Below are 20,062 nucleotides of genomic sequence, written 5' to 3'. Positions count from 1 at the left end.
AACACGAATTGCTCTCTAAAGACAATTTCACTTCCACAAGTTAGGCCAAATTGCATTTACATTTATGCATTTTACTAGACACTTTTATCCAAGCTTTACCAGTTGAGCTACAAAATGGCTTTGGTATGCACCCGAGTTCAGAAAACAGCTTTCAATCAAACAAACCAAACTCTAATGACAAATTAACTCTCAAGGTAAAAGCACTCTCAATAATTTCAAAACAAGGTAGACTCAATCATAGATTTGAAGAGCAAGAGTATTTAAGATTTATAGACTTTTCCATTCATAAACCAAGATTGTCAGGCTACATGATGCAATATGTGGACCAAATTAAAGAAAACCTTCATCGGACAAACCTTGGATGCACTGCAAAGCTCCATCTTCCGTGCGGATGGTGAACGTCTCACCTGGATTCACCTGGACCAGGATCACCTTTAAAAAAAAGATCCAGAGTCAATCAGGTCCATGATGATGGATGGATGGATGGATGGATGGATATGGTTTGACTCAATATACTAGTATTTGTACTGTACTATGAGCTTACCTGCTGTGATGCATCTCCATTGATCAAATGGTGCATCATGGGAACCTCGTTGTTCAGTGGTGGAGGGAGGTCCCGCATTTGGTCCGTCATCATCATGGTGACGATCATTCATGGACCCTTCCTTGTAACAGCCTAAAAGGGCAACAGATACCAGCTCTATTAAAACAATATATGACAGTGTGATGAAACAGAACAGGCCAGTCCTTAAATTAGTAATTATCCTCAATTCAAATCAGCAATGTATGGCTAATATTGAAGACTAAAGCAGACCCCCATTTACATTACCCATCCAGCATCCAGAGTTCCAGACATATACACACACACAAGATTTCAAATACACACACTGGAAAGGAATGAAATCATAATGATGTCACCAATGTTTACATGATGATGTAATCTGTGTAAGGATGATGTAATCTGTATATAATTGCTGTTATGGGCAACATTTTCACCACAGCTGGGAGACCGGGCAGAGAAAAAAAAAGGGCACAATGGAAGGAGGAATCTCTGTCTGCCTCAGTGACAAGAAACAGCTCTGGTTTATATCAGAATATATTCGTAATTTTTATAGAAGGGAAAGTTCAGCCATATTCTTTACATATCCATAACATCCTTTAATATTCCATTGAAGTAAGAAAGTCATAAAAGTTTGAAAGATGAGGGTTAGTAAATAATGACAGATCTGCTAAAGAAAATCTGCAAAGTCTACCAATCACGTAATTAAGAGAAAGAACAAACTGTTTGCCATGCTTCCCCATTAAAATGTAACCATGGCCAGGAAACAAATAAAGTTTAAATTTAAATTGTAGGCTCAGCATGTTCTTTTCAATATTCTGCCTACACTTTTCCTCAACCCAATAATTCATGGCTGTCTAGAGAGGTTTCTAGAAAACAAAACTGATTTGAGGATTTTGTAAATAATTGTGCTTCATCCCAATTCACATCTGAATAAAAAAAAAAATACTTTGCTGGTGTAACTGTTTACGTTTAACCATTAGCATCAAGCTAGTTTCATAATCTTAAAATGCATTATTACTTTTAGGTTCATACATTTAAGATTGCGCACTTTGATCAATCAGAAAAAGATACAGAATGCAGACACCTTTGACATTCTACTTTTATGATTTGAGACTCACTATTTCTACTTTTGCATACTACATAGTACAGATAACATACAAAATAGGATGCAGCCAAGGTTTTATTCTTTGTAGTAAAAAACATGTGCACTACAGATGTGCACAGCAGTCAGTACATGCATGTCCTGCTGTGAAGTAAACATGCATATTGATTAGCTTGATGTGGAAAGGTTTTACACTTCAGTCCTCAAAACAAACACAATCTTGCCTTCTACACTGACTGGATACACGCAAGTTAGCTACAGTTAACAACTGAACTGATTCACATGATGCCCTTAAAACTCAGGTGGTGGGGTAAAGGTTAGGGAAGTAATGATACAGTCCTCTTCTCAGGTGACTGGTGCCATTTTACTCTATGAAAGCAAAATCCTCCCCATATTTAACTCCAAATACAAACATCAACACTGGGATCAAACCCAGAGGAAAATAAAATATTCATATGATGTTCTGAAATACCACTGTAACAACAGTACCCCCAAAAATCAGGAAAAACAACAGTATATAGTGATAAAAACAGAACAGAAGCCTTTTACTCTTACAAAAACTACACTGTTGTTAGTATGTTACATTAATGGTGAAAGATACCATGGTACTTTTGAAATGTACCATCAATTCAAATCTTGAATGATTAGAACCCATTAAAAAAGTACCCTCACGGTACAAAAATACCACAACAGTACCATGTTATGTTGGACATGTACCATGGAGGTTCTATGGCCATTTTTGGACCTTTAGTGCATATTCATATACAGTATCAAGATATTTACATGGTACTCCAAAATTGGCTACTTCAAAGATTACTATGGTCATGGTTATTATTATGGTACATGTCCCCTCCAAACAAATATGGTATTAACATGGTGCCATGTCACAAAAACAAACATAGTCATACCATGGTACTTTTTAGTACTTTTTGGTTGCATTGAGACTCAAGAGGAGTAGTGGCTGATTTCCAGTAGACAAGAGGAAGAGAATAGAGATAGGGGGCTTTTTATTGGGTCGTAAATACCTTCACTTCCACAACTAAACACACAGACAAATATACAAACCACCCAGAGACAATCTGCTCCATTGTATTTGATTACAGAAAACCTCTTAATGTCAACATAAAACAGCAACCCATTTGACTTAACTGACTGAAACAGGACATTCAATGAAATAGTAAGTAGGGTGGGATTGTGAAATGTATTGGTTGGAAGGAAAGGGTTTAAAATATAAGAGGGCTTGGTGACATCAGCAGAAAAGGAAAGTCTTTTCAAAGGTGGGGCAAGTTATAACATTTTGATGAAAGATTACAAAGACATTCAGAATAAGACCAGGCATGGGTTTTGAAAGTAAATAGGGTTAGTTTTGATTTCATGCTGTTTAAAGGTCAAGTGTGTAATTTCAATGCAACTAGAGTAAAAATAATAATGACCCGAACTCCTCACCCATCTGCGATCAGTCGAACAAACAGATAGTATCGCTGCAAATTCACACTATTGGTTGAGTCATTGTTGCTGTAATAACTTTTAAAAAACAGAGCAAGGTTTTGATAGCACCACAGAGCCACAGTGTTTACACTTTTAAGGGGAATCAACATATTAACGGCTTGCAAACAGTTGTCTCTGCATTTTAAGCCGGCTAGAATATGGTAAAGTATTTAAACATCCAGAAAAGTTGCATTCTTTGGCTTTAAGACACAAACTTACATGGACAGACGTTGTAAATGAATCTCACTATCAGATCACTACAAACCTCCTGAAGTCTTTGTCATTCAAAGCAGGCTAGTCTTTGTTTCCTCAGCGCTGTGTTCCACAACCTGTAATTACCGCCCAACTAAAGTAATTAACACTACGGCTTAACATGCCAAGCGCCCCAGGGTCCAAAAAACCTTCTCTCTCTCTCCTGTCCCCTCTCGCTCTCTCTTTCACCCTCAATCTTTTCTTTCTTTTCTTTACACTCTCCTCATTTCCCTCATTCCTGAGGATGGCTGGAGTCTGAACCTTTGTAGGGTTGAGGGGGATGTTTAAGGGATAAATCCCCTGAGAAAAGTTGAGAAGATTCATACAATGTCAGAGCACAGAGAGGGGGGCCCGTACATAGAGGCTGGACCTCCTACCATCATGGGTTATGTAGTTATGACCACATCACAGGGAGTGTCTGGCACTAAAGAGACAAAGTTCTTTCATGGCATGGCTGAGGTTCCAGCGATGCGGGGTATTCCCTTAACCACCTCCCCGTTGGCCTCACACTTCTTCATACCACCAAACAACATGCCTTTCACACAACCAAAACAACGTAACAGCATGGTAACAGCATCTTAATTATTCCTCAGTCAGGACCTGGATGTTTGGTTATCCAGAACACAGGTTAATGGAGGAATGTGTACAGCTTCATGTTTGTTAGTATTTTTTAGTTGCCCAAAATGTAGAAAGGTTATCCAAATGAATAGTATAACTCTATATAGTATTGTCTCTTTTGTGTCTATTTGTATTTCTCCTAAGGAATTTTAGGAGAAATGTCTGAGACAAAGTTGATATTTCTTGAAATAGCATTCAAGAAATAACAAGAGAAATAATACGATTTTACTCTGGGATCCCATTTTTGCTTCCGTGTAATCTCATAAAAAAACTATGAATGATCAGGTGACATGTCAACCACAAGATACTCACTGCTCACACTTCCTTTAAACACCTACTCATGCACTTCAGTTAATGCATTATGGACTAACATGAACTAACAATGAACACTAATCTGTTTAAATAGAGTTAATTGCTTGCTGATGATACTGTACCTAATACATTTATTTAATAATGTTAACAAATAGAAACTTATTGTAAAGTGCTGCTAAGCTAATTATAATTATAATCCTACACCTTAAAGAAAACTTTTGAAATTTTTGGAGAAATTTTTTAAACAGTTTTCCAAGTGAGAACACCCCTGAAATTCCCCAAAGGGAGATTTTGTCAGATTTAACTCATTTTTGTATCCAAGTACGTACACATGCATGTGCAGTGCACCACCAAAAGACAGATTTTATTATTTCTAAAAGTCTATTCTTGCATCTGGCAGGTTTACAGTTTCAGATGCGAAATCAGCACGGGCAAATAAACCAGCTAATGGGACATAAAAACTCTGACAAAGCTGAGAAACCAAGAAAAGAGTCACTTTTTCCTATCCATCTCCATCCATTCCTCTCACCACTGATCAGCTGAAACACACACACACACACACATACACACACACACACACACACACATGTTGTGTTTCCATGTTTTATGGGGACTTTCCATAGACATAATGGTTTTTATACTGTACAAACTTTATATTCTATCCCCTAAACCTAACCCTACCCCTAAACCTAACCCTCACAGAAAACTTTCTGCATTTTTACATTTTCAAAAAACATAATTTAGTATGATTTATAAGCTGTTTTCCTCATGGGGACCAACAAAATGTCCCCACAAGGTCAAAAATTTCGGGTTTTACTATCCTTATGGGGACATTTGGTCCCCACAAAGTGATAAATACACGCTCACACACACACACACACACACACACACACACACATTCCTACAGAATGAGACAATCTAAATGTCACATTCCACCCCACACCCCCAAGTAACTCTCTCTCACCTCGGAGTGCTCAGCATTTCCATCTCCCTGCCGTTGACTCACGTCTGTGACTCTGATCAGCGTTTACTGCCAGATTACATCACCTCTTTAAAAATATCCCCATTCCAGTCGACACCTCCACCTCAATGCAACTGAAGCCAGGCTTGATAATGCTCCAGACAGAGCACAGACAGGAAACCAAGGACACATTACAGGAGCGTGGCAGAAACATTGTCTGGATGCTTGGACTGGAATAATTAACCAATTGATTATTTACGTCTGGTCTAGTAGATTGCTCTAATCGGGTGGTGGGTTGCTGGCCTGGCATAAGCAAAGCTAACCTGCTGACCCGTTGAACTAGTGCTACTAAGGTGGAGTTTATTTTGTAGATACAAAAGTAGAGAACAAAGGTAACTAATTTTATTGCTCAAATGTTGCTCTTTCATAACTCAGGAAACTTCTTTTAAGCATTAAATATTATCTCAGATGTGTCTTCGACAAATTCCTTAGAAAATCTTAAATGAAAACAAATCATTCAATCATTGATATACAGCAACAGTATAGAGCAAAACACATAATGTGGACAGCATTGCTTAGATAAATTGATCTGAGCACAGCATAGTTTATTATATTGTTGTGATCCTGTCTGAAACTCCAGAGGAGAAAAATGTGAGATCACTATCGTCTTCTTCAAATAAAAATTTAAAGAAGTTTAAATATTCTCTCCATTTAATCTCATTGCTGTCAATTATAAACAATTAAGATATTAAATAGAGATCTCCTTTGTCATTTTGCTCTCCTATGGGAACATTTCTATCTCTTAAAATCTTCCAATTTGGGGACATTTACAGCATTTAAAACTGTCTGTAATATATTCAAATGTCTTTTTCTTAGGGGAAAAAGTCACCCATTTCCTCTCCATCCACCCCAAATTCTGTCTAGAAGAAACAACCAAAGATATTTAAGAGATCTTATTATGGATTTCTCATTTCTACAAGTAGACAGAGCTTCTTTGGTGAGCGTGACAGCATCAAGACCCATCTCAGCACCTCTGTCCTGTTTCAGAGATAAAGATGTTACCCGAAACTGACACCACAGATTCCGGAGCATGACCTGTATCCTCCCTGAAGGCACAATTCTGCAGCAACACACAGCCGAGCTCAAAGAGCTGACCCTGTTTCTCTGCACACTGAAACTCAATCCACTCTCACCATTCAGAACTTACAGTGACAGACACAAGGAGAGAGGCGACAAAAAATGAGGGACAACACAGAGAAAGAACAAACAGAAGAGTTTCCCAGGATCCAAATTCAGCATTGCGTAACCGCAATATGAAATGTGATCCGGACTCAGAGTATCTAAACTGGGTCAAGCTGAATAAATGATATACTCCAGTCACATGGAAAATCATACAGTCTTACACCCTTAACATTGTAACATCTAAAAATCAGTCATTTGATTCATCTATATCTGGAATAGCACCAAAACACATGTAGCCATGCCAATGTGGACATAAAAATGTGCATGTGTACAGAAAGAACAGCCAACACAGAAAGGAGGCGACAGGGTGGTCAACTAATCAATTACTCACCTAAAATCTGACTAGTCGTTTAGTGGGATCAACTACTATCATTCATATTTTTAGTGGTGGTAGTTTTAATGGGAGCTGCAATACTAATTGAATGCATTTTTTGTGATTATAGCTTGTGTTTAACAGTCATCACAGCAAAAACCCTCTGCAAGAAGTTTCGTCTCTTTATAATCTTATATTTGTGAGGTGCTGTGGAGAAATTAAAGTATTTTGCTGATTCTGTCTGACACTGCTTCAATAAAACATTGCTGTAAAAAAGGTTTAAACTGCTTGATTTTGTGAACAAGATATGTACCCGCAATATTATCTTGCAGTTCTGCGCTTTTGATTGTGCAGAAGCATGTCAGTTACATTAAGGCACATCATTCTGCGTACAGGATGCAAATAAGCAGTTTTGTGCTGCTCTGTATTTGAGACTTTATTATTTCTTGCTTTGATAGTTTTGTGCATTAAGATGTTAAAGTTATTTAGCCTCCCTCTTCTTCCAAAGGTCAACAGGTCAAATTCCTTATCCTCATTTGGGCCTCAGCTAAAAACTGGCAAGCCAGGTTATGGGGGTGTGAGTGTGTGTATATATATATATATATATATATGTGTGTGTGTGTTTCAGTACATCTCCACCAATCAAGTTACACTAGTTGAGTTGTTGACTGTTAAGCTTTAGGTAGGTCACCCAATTTATAAAACACAATAATTTCGGTTGTATTAGAGGCTCTTATGATTAGAGAAACTGGCTTTGATGCTTAGCAGAAGAGACAAGGACCAATAACCAATTTTAAATCATTCCAAATGCAAGAAAGATAGGGAAGAAAAGTTTGGTCTTAGCACCTAAAAATCTGCTTTGTGCATTCCAATGCACCTCTGCACAAAGAGGAAAAACAGAACAATGGACCAACGTGTTGGAGTCTAGTCATTATCTGGACTGGCTCACACTGTAACAACATGAAGCGTTAACAGTAGGAGTTCACTGTGTCCTTGCTGATGTTATAAATGTTCCTTTGGTAATGAGGGCTGACACATAGTTTAGTCCATACCATGCTCTTCTCAAGACTTATTTAAAGATTTAAAAAAAATTCTGCATGTTTCCTCTCTACCTGAGTAACTAAGTGAACTGACAATAATGGGTTTTTTTACATCTTGGGTCATTTCTATAAAATTGTGGCAGGGCTTGGTGAAGGGTCAGTTACTTCTAAGTAATGTTCACATGGCGGACGATAAAACGGGAGGAAAAATCCCATACTTACTTTAAAGGAGGGACCCAAGCCCTATCAATATAGATGTTCATGTTATAGTCCAACTAGAACTGGGCGATAGGACGATGTAATCGGATATCCACGATGTCATACAAAGATCGCAATGCCGATTGCGAACAGACTATGATCGACAATATTAGGAAATGGCAAAACCATAGATCTGGGAAGAAGGCAAATATAGTAAAAAGTGCCATATTGCCATATAAGGGCCATAAAACAAAACAAAAAACATTTATTTTATTTAAGCAACATTAACTCTATTACCAAAAATACAGTTTGAAACTAATGATGACAATAATAATAATAAATTGTTATTAATATTATTATTATTGACTTTTAATTTTTAAATCATGCACTTTTTAAACCCTCATGCTTTTATTTTGACATTCTGAACTCTCCAGGAAGTCCTGTATGTGTCTGTTTGTATGCAAGTTCACAGTAGTTTAATTCACTTCTTATTAAAATTGTGGTAAAATGCACCTCCGGTGCCGCTCTAAATGCAAATTATAAGTCAACCGAACTATTGAGCATCTACATCTGAGATGCTGTTCTTCAGTAGCACTCAAATATTGCGCAATGCTGTGAAGGCAAAAATAGCCGCGAGTGCATCACTAGCCTGTGCGTGAGTTTGTGTCAACAGAGCAGCAGCATTCACTAACGCGCTGGTGTGTATACTATATATTTACTAATTAAACACAGCCTTTTGTGATTCACAGAGCTATCGCACATCTTCAAGTGGCTTTGAATAAAATGCACAAGTCATATGAACTAATTTAATGGTGTTTTTATGGTTCTTTGATGTCATTTTTGGAGCTTGACAATAACCAACATGACTAAAAAACAGTACCGGATTTGGATTGGGCTCGTCGAGCCGATACCCGATCTGTCTAAAAGCTTCAGTATCGGAGCGGATCCGTGTATCCCTATTAATAATGGGGGGTTTTAACTTATGAGCAAAATAAGGTCTGTAGTAAAAAATACTTGATGATTTGAGAATATTTTTTCTACATTATAAATTAATATACTTTCATCCCTCAAACATGAGCCATATTGACTTTTTTTTAAAGCCGTATTGACTTTTTTAAAAACATATTGCAGCTTCAAAATTCACGTTTGAGGTATGATTGTGTGTAATTTACAAAATGCTTATGTATGGTCAAGTAATGTTTACTTCAGATCTTGTTAAGAGTGAACAGTGCCAATAGTGAATTAGACTTCTGGGTTTGCCTACAAATTGACATCACAGCAGAACAGCTATGTAGACCAGAATATTAGAGACTAGGGGGTGGTCTCTTTTATTTACATATGCCAATAAGCACCCTAGCAACCACCCAGCCCCCCTAGAAACACACTAACACTCAGAACAACACCTTAACTTAATTAATTATATTTCAAATGAATTAATGTTTATGAATCTGCTTTAACATAAAAAAATATAATTGCCACTTTTAGAAGCTAGGTGCTACCTTGCAATTGGAGTCTTTTTCCAAGCTGGTCAAATTTCACAAGAGGGGTTAGTTAGTACTCATTTAGAAGATGCTTTCTTATTCAAATTAAGTGACTTACAGAACATTAATTACAGGGCTAGTTTCCCTGGAGAAACTTGGTGTAGAGTATCTTCCTCAAGGGTAAGATGGCAATCAGGGTTCCCAGTAATGGTCCTGTTCATGAATCACTTTACAACTTCCACCACCCATCCAGGCCCTAAAATCCTTCCCCAAATTCTAGTCAAATGTACCATGCATTTCTCGTAAGAATATCTCCAAATCCAAAGAGTAAGCCCTGAGGGTAACTGGCATTAGCAATAATTCAGCACAAATGATTCGATAATAACAACAAAGGGGTTCTGACAGCTCAACAGATCCTTACAATCCCTCTCAGGAAATGATGGAGACAGATGGAGAAAAACATCTGACTAGCCTATACCATTAGAGCAAACACCAAAGTCTTTCTGTCAATGGAGTTTATAGATAACACCAGCCCCCTTCAAAGTAGACCCTCTGCAGGGAGGCAGTGGCTTGGGGGAAGAGTGGACAAGGGAAAACCTGAGTAAACAAGGTGTACAACACATGACACTACAGGATGAGAATGCAGTCTTAGTAATAGAGAACACAAAGGGGTTGCTTGCAATAGTTGAGGCACCAACTTTGGCAAACTCCCTCAAACTTTGGGATTTTTGCAATTAATTTCTCTTATCAAAGCTCTGTCTTTACATGAAATGTTATAGAAGGAACTTAGAGAGTTGCAAAATGTTGTCTTGGATATTTCTGTAATCATCAAGACTGGAGATTAGTCCAAGGAATGGGATGGAACTATACAGAAAAATGCCACAAGCACCACATTCTTTCAACGTTTGAGTTTGGGGCCAAAGGGCTGGGAGGGGTCAGGGTACGCCTGTGTGTTTTAATGGGGCTACGAGATGCCGACAAATCAGTGCTCTCACTGTGGTCAGGTTTCCACCACAGAAATGTGCATTTCCTTCACAAGAGAGAAGTTAGGGTCATATATTACAAAACTTTAGAACCTATTAGTCTGCAAAGTCCTGTCTGTGTTTGACATAGACCATCTCAAAGTCTGGGTTGAGTTGGATCTCAGGAAAGGTTGGTTTCAAAACTAAAGATCTAAACGTCTAAATCCTTCATAAGAAGACCTTTTTCTTTAAACAACAACTTGGGCAGAAAATGTCGAGCTTGAAGCCAAAGTTGGAGTATTTGAAGTCTAAAATACAGCTTTCTGCACCTCAAGATTCGGTCTGGAATGTCACATTACGTCATATATTTGGGATCCGGTTTCTTGTGGTTTTAAGATCCGGTCCAGGAAATGATCCGAGTATTTTCGTTTTTCCTAAAATACACCAATAAGTGTGCATTTCATGACTGCCCATTATTTTCTTCTCCACCGTTTGCATTTGAAAACTAATCACTCGACGTGTACCGTTATTCATAAGCAAGAGTGTAGATAATCTACCATGTCAACACTTCAAGCCAGAGACGAGACAAAACAAAAATAAAAATGTGCTTTCCTTACAATCAAACAAAGTTACTGACTCACGAACGCCCTTCATATCCTCCATTGCAGCGTAGACTGCTTCATATGCGTATTCAGGTTGTCGCGTCACGGAATTTAACCATACGCATTGTTAAACGTCATACTTATTATTACAATGTAAAGACTCAGTCGTTACGAAATTACAATGGTGTGACGCCTAAGGGGCCGTATAGCCCGATCACGTTCTTGAGCTAAAAAAAAACAATACAAGAACAGATTGCGGATGTCTTAAGTCGTTCTTTTAACTTGACACGGTGCCTAAAAATAAAGGCGCTCCTGGAAAAAATCAGCGAGACGCGGCGAAGCTGTCATAAACGTTCGTCTTGCGTTTGTTTACATAGACAACCACTGAAAAATAGCGCGTTCGGTGTGAACGGCCCCCTAAGCAAACATCTTATGTGTTTCAGGGAATTGACGTGTCATTCGCATAAATCAAACAACTGTTTCCAACGGTTTTTTCTTTTTTTTTCATTCGTCTCTTTCTTGTATAAGACTGTTTTAATAGTTAACCATGCAAGGTTATCAAATTATACAAACATGCCTCCGTGTTGACAAAAATGTTTCGCAATGAATCCTATCGAATTCCAGAATTTTCCGAGGAAGATGAAATGGACATATTCCTCCTGTATTAATTCACACTTTAACATTACTAGTGTTTTGCTTACAGATGGTTCTAAAACGAGTGACTAAGATTAAAGATGATAAAATGACATCGCTGAATAAACTTTAAGTATACAGCTGTAACATCTATAAACGTTAAGCAAATTAGATCACGACAAAGTTGTAAAAGTTATACGTTTCGTTTGTTTCGTTTGTTTCTTGTTTCGTTTCGTTTTCCATTCAGTTTGAAACTTCCCTTTCCCATCAAAGAGACTCAGCCGGCGCTATTCGGCTACTTTAAGCATTCTCAGTGTTCTTAAAGCTCTTTGAGAACCAAAATGAACCTTTTCATACTTTAAAGAAAATGCAAGCAAGCTACTTACCTCGGATTCAATAAATCTTGCTTTTTGAATACTTTAGTCCTTAAATGCCCGAATCAGAAAGCATGTCATTCCCGTGCTGCGAAGTCCACAGTGGACCAGACCAGACTAATGTGGAATTTCCGCCATGTCAATTATGTGGACGCGCACATGGGGGGTGTCGACGTTTACCGTATAACACCAAGTACTCTCCCAAGCCATTCCATAATATTTCTTGAATCCATCAGTTAGCCATCAGGGACCAAATAACACAGCAGGACTAATGTATGTAGTAATATTTTTGATTGCCAATCAGGCTGAAGCTATTTTTATTTATTTATTTGTTTTTTCACAAGTGGGAAAATAAACGGATAGATATTTGTATAGCTTATAGTCATGCAATGTTGGAGTTTTGATAGAAATTGTGGAAATGTGACTAGGTTGAAATGGGAGCATAAGTTGCAACCTTTTTTTTTTTTTTTTACACGTATTATATTATTATTAATGGTGACACTTTACAATATGGTTCTATTTGTAGCATTAGATGACAACATTGGTATCATGAACTAACAATTAACAATACTTTTACAGCATTTATTAATTTGGTTAATGTAGTTTTAACAAGGGGGCCTGGGTTGACTCCACCCCTGGAGTCACGAGATCGAATCCAGGGCGTGTTGAGTGACTCCAGCCAGGTCTCCTAAGGAACCAAACTGGCCCGGTTGCTAGGGAGGGTAGAGTCACATGGGGTAACCTCCTCGTGGTCGCGATTAGGGATTCTCGCTCTCAATGGGCCATGTGGTAAGTTGCGCGTGGGTTGCGGAGAGTAGCATGAGCCTACGCGTGCTGGGAGTCTCCACGGTGTCATCCACAATGAGCCACATGATTAGATGCGCGGATTGACGGTCTCAGAAGCGGAGGCAACTGAGAATTGTCATCCGCCACCCGTATTGAGGTGAGTAACCGCGCCACTACGAGGACCTACTAAGTAGTGTGAATTGGGCATTCCAAATTGGGAGAAAAGGGAATAAAATTAAATAAATAATTAAATAAATGTTTGTTTCAACATACACTAACACGTTTTTTTATCAAAAGGTTTAGACATTAGTTAAAGGTGCACTCAGTTATTTTTTTCCACATGAAACAAGTTGAACTCCTAAAGTCATGAATTGTTATTTTGCAATATGTGTAAGAAAATCATGAACACGCATTAAAATGAAAACTCGTCTTATTCTACATGGAGAGGGTCTGCACATGGGGGCTGCCATGTTAGGATCACATGACCAGCCATATATTTGCTTAATCTAGTAATAATGCCCAGAGATTGTTTAGCAGAGATGGGCCAATTCTATTAAAATATATGGGAGAAATTGGAACAGCCAACGGTCAATGGATGTAGAAAGGAAATCCCACCTTACAGGTAATAGAGCCAATCACATTTTAGATCCAGACATCGCCTGTCAATCAACTCAAAAACATGTATACACATTACCTATATAAGCAGTGAAAATGCTTTTTTTCCCGTTATCTGAGGTAACGAAGCACAATTTACGATTCCAGTGTTGTTAGATTATATTGCTGATTTGAAATATGTTCTTGGATCATAATCTTGACCAACCATTTATGAAATTTTGATGAGCGTTCGTTCTGACTCTGGACTGACTTGCTAGAGCTAAAAGACTTTTCCATGGCTGACTGTGAAAACGTAATTTCTACAATGGCATCTGAAACTGAAAACTATTGATTTTAAATGATGCTGCATCCAAGCCACTAGGTGTCAGTGTAAATCCAAGATGACACAAATACAAAAGTTACTAAGTGCACTTTTAATGTACTATGAACGAACATGAACTAGCAATGAACAATTGTATTTTGATATACTAACATTTACTAAGATTAACAAATGCTGTAAAAGCATATTGTTCATTGTTTGTTCATGATACCTTATTAACTAATGTTAACGAATGGACTCTTATTGTAAAGTGTTCCAATAATAATAATAATAATAATAATAATGAGAAGACAAGATGGTTCATGACTCTCATTGACCTGTAAGACCTGCAGTGGTAACCAAACATACGAATTCCATGCACACACACTCACAGGCATGCGTGCTGCCTGTCCTACATTTGTGCAGCTGCATTTAGGCATCATACCTCATACCTCAAGGAGGAACAGTGATCCTGTATGAAAGTGAGTAATACATAGCGCGTGCATTTGTTTCCTTTGAAAATGAACCATTTAAAGACTCTCAGGTGATCTAAACACTATGCACAATCAGTTGAATATAAGAAACACTTTACAACAACCGTCACAATGTAGATGTAGGCCTATATGTAACATGACAACAAATTGTAGGACACAATTTGAAAGTGTAAATTGTATCACATTAATCACACATGTGTGTGTGTGTGTGTGTGTGTGTTACATACATTATTTCTAAAATCATGTTTTTAGGGTTCTGTAAAGCTGCTCTGAAATGGTATGGTGTGAAATTACTTCAATTCAAAACCAATTCATTTTTGGAAAATCATGTGCTTTGTCCACAGACTTCCTCTTTGACGGTTCCGCATTCTCCAATGTGGTAAACACAGGATTTTGTTTAGGACTATGATTACTTTTAAAATTAATAATTTCATCCTATAAGATGAAAATGCCTTTTGTGAGTTTAATGAGGCATATTGTCTACTTGTTAAATAGTCGGATTGTCAATTACAGTTTGAATGAAAAGATAAAATATTTGTTTTGCTTTTGTAGAAATGCTGTAAAGAGTAGGATTCATTAATCAAAGGAAGAGCGGCAGACCGTGTGTTAAAAAGAGACAACAGCGCCACTTAGTGGTCATTAAATTTACAGTAATCAGATCGGGTCTCTTAACATTATAAAGTTTCGTTTATGCCTTTACCAGGGATCAAACTACATTATCAGACTAATACTTTAATTACTACCTCAAATGAAGCATTATCAGATTACTATATCATATATTTAATGATGTAACATGCAGTTCATGTCTACAGATACAGACTAATGTATTACAAAATCACTGCTGATTATTATATTTTTCTTCCTCTTCCCAGCACTATAAAATAATCAGAGTCATGGAAGCTTATGTTTATGGATGCAATATTACGTGGTATAATGCATGTGGTAAGATATTTTTTATTTATATATATTTTAAATCATTTCTCAATGTAGATGTATTATTTAAACATAAATCAAATATAAGTAATTAAAAGAGGGCTACTAAGTTTGCATGATTTTCATATGTAAATATGCAGTTATTTTTAATGAATATTTATTCTTTATGAATAATTTTGGTAACACTTTACAATACGGTTCCATTTGTTGACATAAGTTCATGCATTAGGTATCATGAACAAACAAACATAATTTATTAACCATTATTAGTGATAGTTAATTAAAACACTATTGTTCAATGTTAACAAATACAACTTTTGATTAATATATATAAATAATAAATGTATACGTATTGTTCATTGTTAGTTCATGTTAACTATGTAAACAAATTAAACCCTTTTGTAAAGTGGTACCATCATTTATATTATTAGACATTTTACAAATCTTTAAAAAGTATGATTGGTATTACAGCAGGCCTTGAAGGAAACCATTCAAGGATTTGTGGCTCCTTTCATGGTTTCATTTTTAAATAATTTGCATAATATTGTCTGTCTATCTGTCTAGACAAATAGATAGACAGACAGCCAGACAGCCAGATAGACAGACAGCCAGATATATAGATAGATAGATAGATAGACAGACAGACAGACAGACAGACAGACAGACAGACAGACAGACAGACAGACAGACAGACAGACAGATAGATAGATAGATAGATAGATAGATAGACAGACAGACAGACAGACAGACAGACAGACAGACAGACAGACAGACAGACAGACAGACAGATAGATAGATAGATAGATAGATAGATAGATAGATAGATAGATAGATAGATAGATAGATAGATAGATGTGATCTTTGATCCTTCTAACTTGTAGTTTTTCTTTAAGAGAAGATTATTTTGAACAAATATGAATTTATACCAAGTAGCTTGTTTATGCCATTATATCTGGGAGTGGATTAAAGAAGACCGTGATATTCTTGGCTAGGTAATGAAGAGTGCCCTATATCCCCATTTGCTTTATATGTCTGGGAAAAAAGTTAAAGCAATTGTCAAAGGGAATGTCTTGCTGCAGTCCACATTGAAAGCGTGGAGGTTAACAAGGAAATGGGAGGACCATCATAATAAACAATCCCCTCTCACTCCTCTGCTTATGAAACCTGACTTCCCTCCAGGCCTTGAACCTGGACCTTTCTCGGTCTGGGCAAACAAAGGCATCTCTGTTGTTGGAGACCTAATCATAAATGGTGATATTATGAACTTTGATCATTTAAAAGAGAAATTTGGTTTACCAAATTCCCATTTCATTAGATATCTCCAAGTAAGAAGCTTTGGAATCTGCATTTTTCCCTTGTAGGAGGCTTTACATGATAAGCAGTGTAGTACAAAACTGATAACAAGATTCTGCAGAGCATTGTTAGAATCTACAAGGGAAAGTACGCGTGGGTCCAAAGAGTTGTGGGAATGTGACTGGGATGCTATGTTTTCAGGGCTGTCTGGGTACTTAGTTACCAATAAGGCATTTGTAATGCAATTCAAAATTATACACAGGCTGCAGATCTCTCCAGTGAAACAATACGTTTTCAAAGACCTGTATAATGTGTAAAATAGAAGATGGCTTCGAATGCCTTCATATTAGAGCATTTTGGTCAGATGTCATTAAAGAAATTAATAACATGTTGGGAATTGTCTTGGACCTTGACCCACTTGGTCTGTATTGTAGGAATTTTTCCCAATAACATTTGGAGCTCTCCCACAGTTCAGCTGCTTAAAATCCTACTATTTTTGCCAGACGGTGCAGACAGTTGCAATGGATTTCTGAGAAACCACCTACAAAGGCATTATGGATCAATGGTGTATTGGCAAACTTACCATTAGAGGATTTGAGTTTCTTCCTCAATAACTAACCATTTCAGTATTATAAAATTTGGGACCCTTTCTTCTCTTACCTAGGAGATAATGTGAGTTGGATGTTGAAGGATGGACTACGTTGTATTTTATGGACCTGAGGTTATTAAACATGGATATTATGAGATGCCTTGTAGCAATGTAATATTTCCCTTATCTGTGACAGTATGTTTTCTCTGCTACAATCCCTCTTTATACAAATGTAATTTGTTCTTTTTCATTCTTAATAATAAAAACAAATTATGTTATTTCAATTTCTTAAAAAAAAGCCTTTTGGTTGTGTTGGATTTGGTAGAAAGAGAAAGTGAGATATAGAATCAGAAGGATTTTGTTTTAAAGAACCTTAAGAGACTTTAATCTATGCAATATGCTGAATTGTTCATGACAGTCTTTAAGCACCCTTAAATGGTTGAGCAAGGGAACACTTCTCAAAATCTGTTTCTATGGGATTACGACATTTGATCCAGATCATTATTCTCACCTTAGATGTCAAACATATACATTGCAACAAAAGTGAACCTTGCACATTCATTTTGTTGTTATGTTTGTAATTCACCCAAAAATGCTCCCCCTTACAGCATATCAGTTGTGTATAAATGTATTTCTTCTACAGAATACAAATAAAGATTTTTATATAATATCTCAGCTCTGTAGGTCCATACAATGCAAGTGAATGAGTAACAAAATGTTGAAACACATAAAGGCAGCGTAAAAGTAATCCATAAGAATTCAGTGGTTTAATCCATGTCTTCTGAAGCGATATGATAGGTGTAGATGAGAATAGATCAATATTTTAGTCCTTTTTTAATATAAATTCTCCTCCCTGCCCAGTAGGTGGCGATATGCACAAAGAATACAAATTGCCAAAAGGAAAAGTAGAATGTAAAAGTGAAAATGTAGATTTATAGTAGAAAGTAAATATTGATCTGTTTCACACACACACACACACTTATCATATCGCGTAACTTTTATTGGTAACATTTTTGGTTATCTTTTCTTTATACAGTACTATCAGAGTGTAGGTTAACTCCAACACTCTGATCAATCTCCCTTTTTTTAGTTTAAAGAGATGCAAACATGTTTCCTTCAGTGCAGGACTATGGCTGAAGATTTGGATACAGTTGTAATATCTATTGAGTAAGCAATGCATTATTATATTTTTAAGCACCTTCTTAAGAACTTAATAATATTATATTCTTAAGTTCATTATGAGCCTACATGTGTATATTTTGTTGCACTTGTTGGTTCAGGTACAGAATGGCACCGGAGCCACAATTTCCTGATCAGCTCTTCGGGCCTCAAAACGTACTCTGACATCAGAAATGCTAGCTCAGTCCTCAACAGGCCCAGAAAGAGTAGATGTGTCAGGTGACAGCACCAGGGCCAATTTGGACTACACTCTTAAAATGTAATACATTGACTATCAATAAAGTGCCAACAAAAGCCTTCATCAGCCAATTAACAAGGACAATGCATTTATGTGAACTTCTGCAGTTAATCCAGGATGGACTTCAAAGTCAATAATCTTACAGTTCAAACAAAATCTTTGTTTAAACACTGACCATTAACACTTACATAGTTTAATCATTTTAAAACATGACTTGAACTATACATAATTAATATTTACATTACATTCATGATGTTAGCCAGAGGGGAACTGGCCCTCACAGTGAGTCTGGTTTCTCCCAAGGTTATTTTTCTCCATTAATCTACATCTTATTGAGTTTTGTGTTCCTAGCCACAGTCACCTTCAGTTTGCTCACTGGGGTTATAAATACAATTATTATGTAATTACTTACTTTTAAACACAATTCTCAATCGTATTTAATCAAACTACACAATGATTAAGACTTTAATTTAAAGCTGTAAAGCTGCTTTTAAGCGATGTGTGTTGTGAAAGGTGCTATACAAATAAAAATGACTTGACTGTTGCTCAACAGGTACTTCGCCATCCTCTAATAGTACACATTTGGCTGGAGTACCTAGGCGGGGATCCCAGACTTGTTTCTTCTTTGGTGGCTAACAACCACACAGCTTTGAATCAGGGCCAGAAGATAGCCGCAGCCAAAACTAAGATCAACTGGACCCAACTTCTTCCAGTAACTTTTCAGAAGAACTATAAACCCCTGTTTCCACTTCAGGGTGACCCAAAGCTGTTAGAGGAGCTGCCAGGATTGCTGGATGTGAGAGCGGCCCCTTTACTTGCTGATAAGGAAGTACTGAATGCAGTGCTGCATGCCTACATCATGACCTGTGAGCATGATGTGCTGAAAGATGATGGGCAGATGTGCAGTACAGTAGATCACTATAAAGATTGTTTCCATGAATGTTGAGTTTCACTTTTGGGCCCTTTCGACTCTCTGTGGGATTGAGAATTTTTCGGAAATACATCCATTGGCTGATCGAAAACCTTTAGCAGGTTCCGACAAAGCCAAAGTTTCCCATTGTTATGTTAAATGTGTAGTTACTCAAAAATGAATATGTTTTATTCCACAGAATAAGAGAAGTCATATGGGTTTTGAATGACATGAGGGTGAGTAAATGATGACAGAATTTTCATTTTAGGTGAACTATTCCTTTTAATACATATTGGTTTTAAACTTTTACAAAAGCATTTCGAATTTAAAATGCCATGCAATATATCAATGCAACTGGTTAATTGTAAAGAACTAAGTGTGAATAAAAGCACAGTGATTTACTTGCCAGTGAAAGTTTGTTTCAGTACCTGTTAAAGGGATAGTTCACCCAAAATTCTATTTCTTCTGCTCCAAACTTTCTTCAAACTAACTTCTCTGTCTGCTCGTAAGAAACATCATAAGAAAGTGTTTCATCGCTGTTCAAATTCCCGTTACATGTATTCCGTTACTCCCCAACCCTGGTCATC

The 20,062-nt window shown here is 37.0% G+C and overlaps 1 long non-coding RNA gene and 1 pseudogene across 1 annotated transcript; one reads left to right on the top strand and one right to left on the bottom strand.

Moving 5' to 3' along the window:
• Positions 1-322: 322 nt before the first annotated feature.
• On the bottom strand, positions 323-12,272 carry LOC127642546 (uncharacterized). Its single transcript, XR_007970373.1, has 3 exons — positions 12,153-12,272; positions 545-676; positions 323-432 (listed from the first exon to the last, which is right to left on the bottom strand). It is a non-coding gene; the product is annotated as an uncharacterized LOC127642546 (long non-coding RNA).
• A 2,883-nt stretch (positions 12,273-15,155) lies between these two features.
• Positions 15,156-19,470, top strand: LOC127642545 (neutral cholesterol ester hydrolase 1-like; annotated as a pseudogene).
• Positions 19,471-20,062: the final 592 nt, after the last annotated feature.

The sequence above is a fragment of the Xyrauchen texanus genome, unplaced genomic scaffold, assembly GCF_025860055.1.
Source record: "Xyrauchen texanus isolate HMW12.3.18 unplaced genomic scaffold, RBS_HiC_50CHRs HiC_scaffold_684, whole genome shotgun sequence".
Lineage (NCBI taxonomy): Eukaryota > Metazoa > Chordata > Actinopteri > Cypriniformes > Catostomidae > Xyrauchen > Xyrauchen texanus.
Note: the sequence above shows the minus strand (reverse complement) of the source record. Positions and strands in the feature narration are given on the sequence as shown.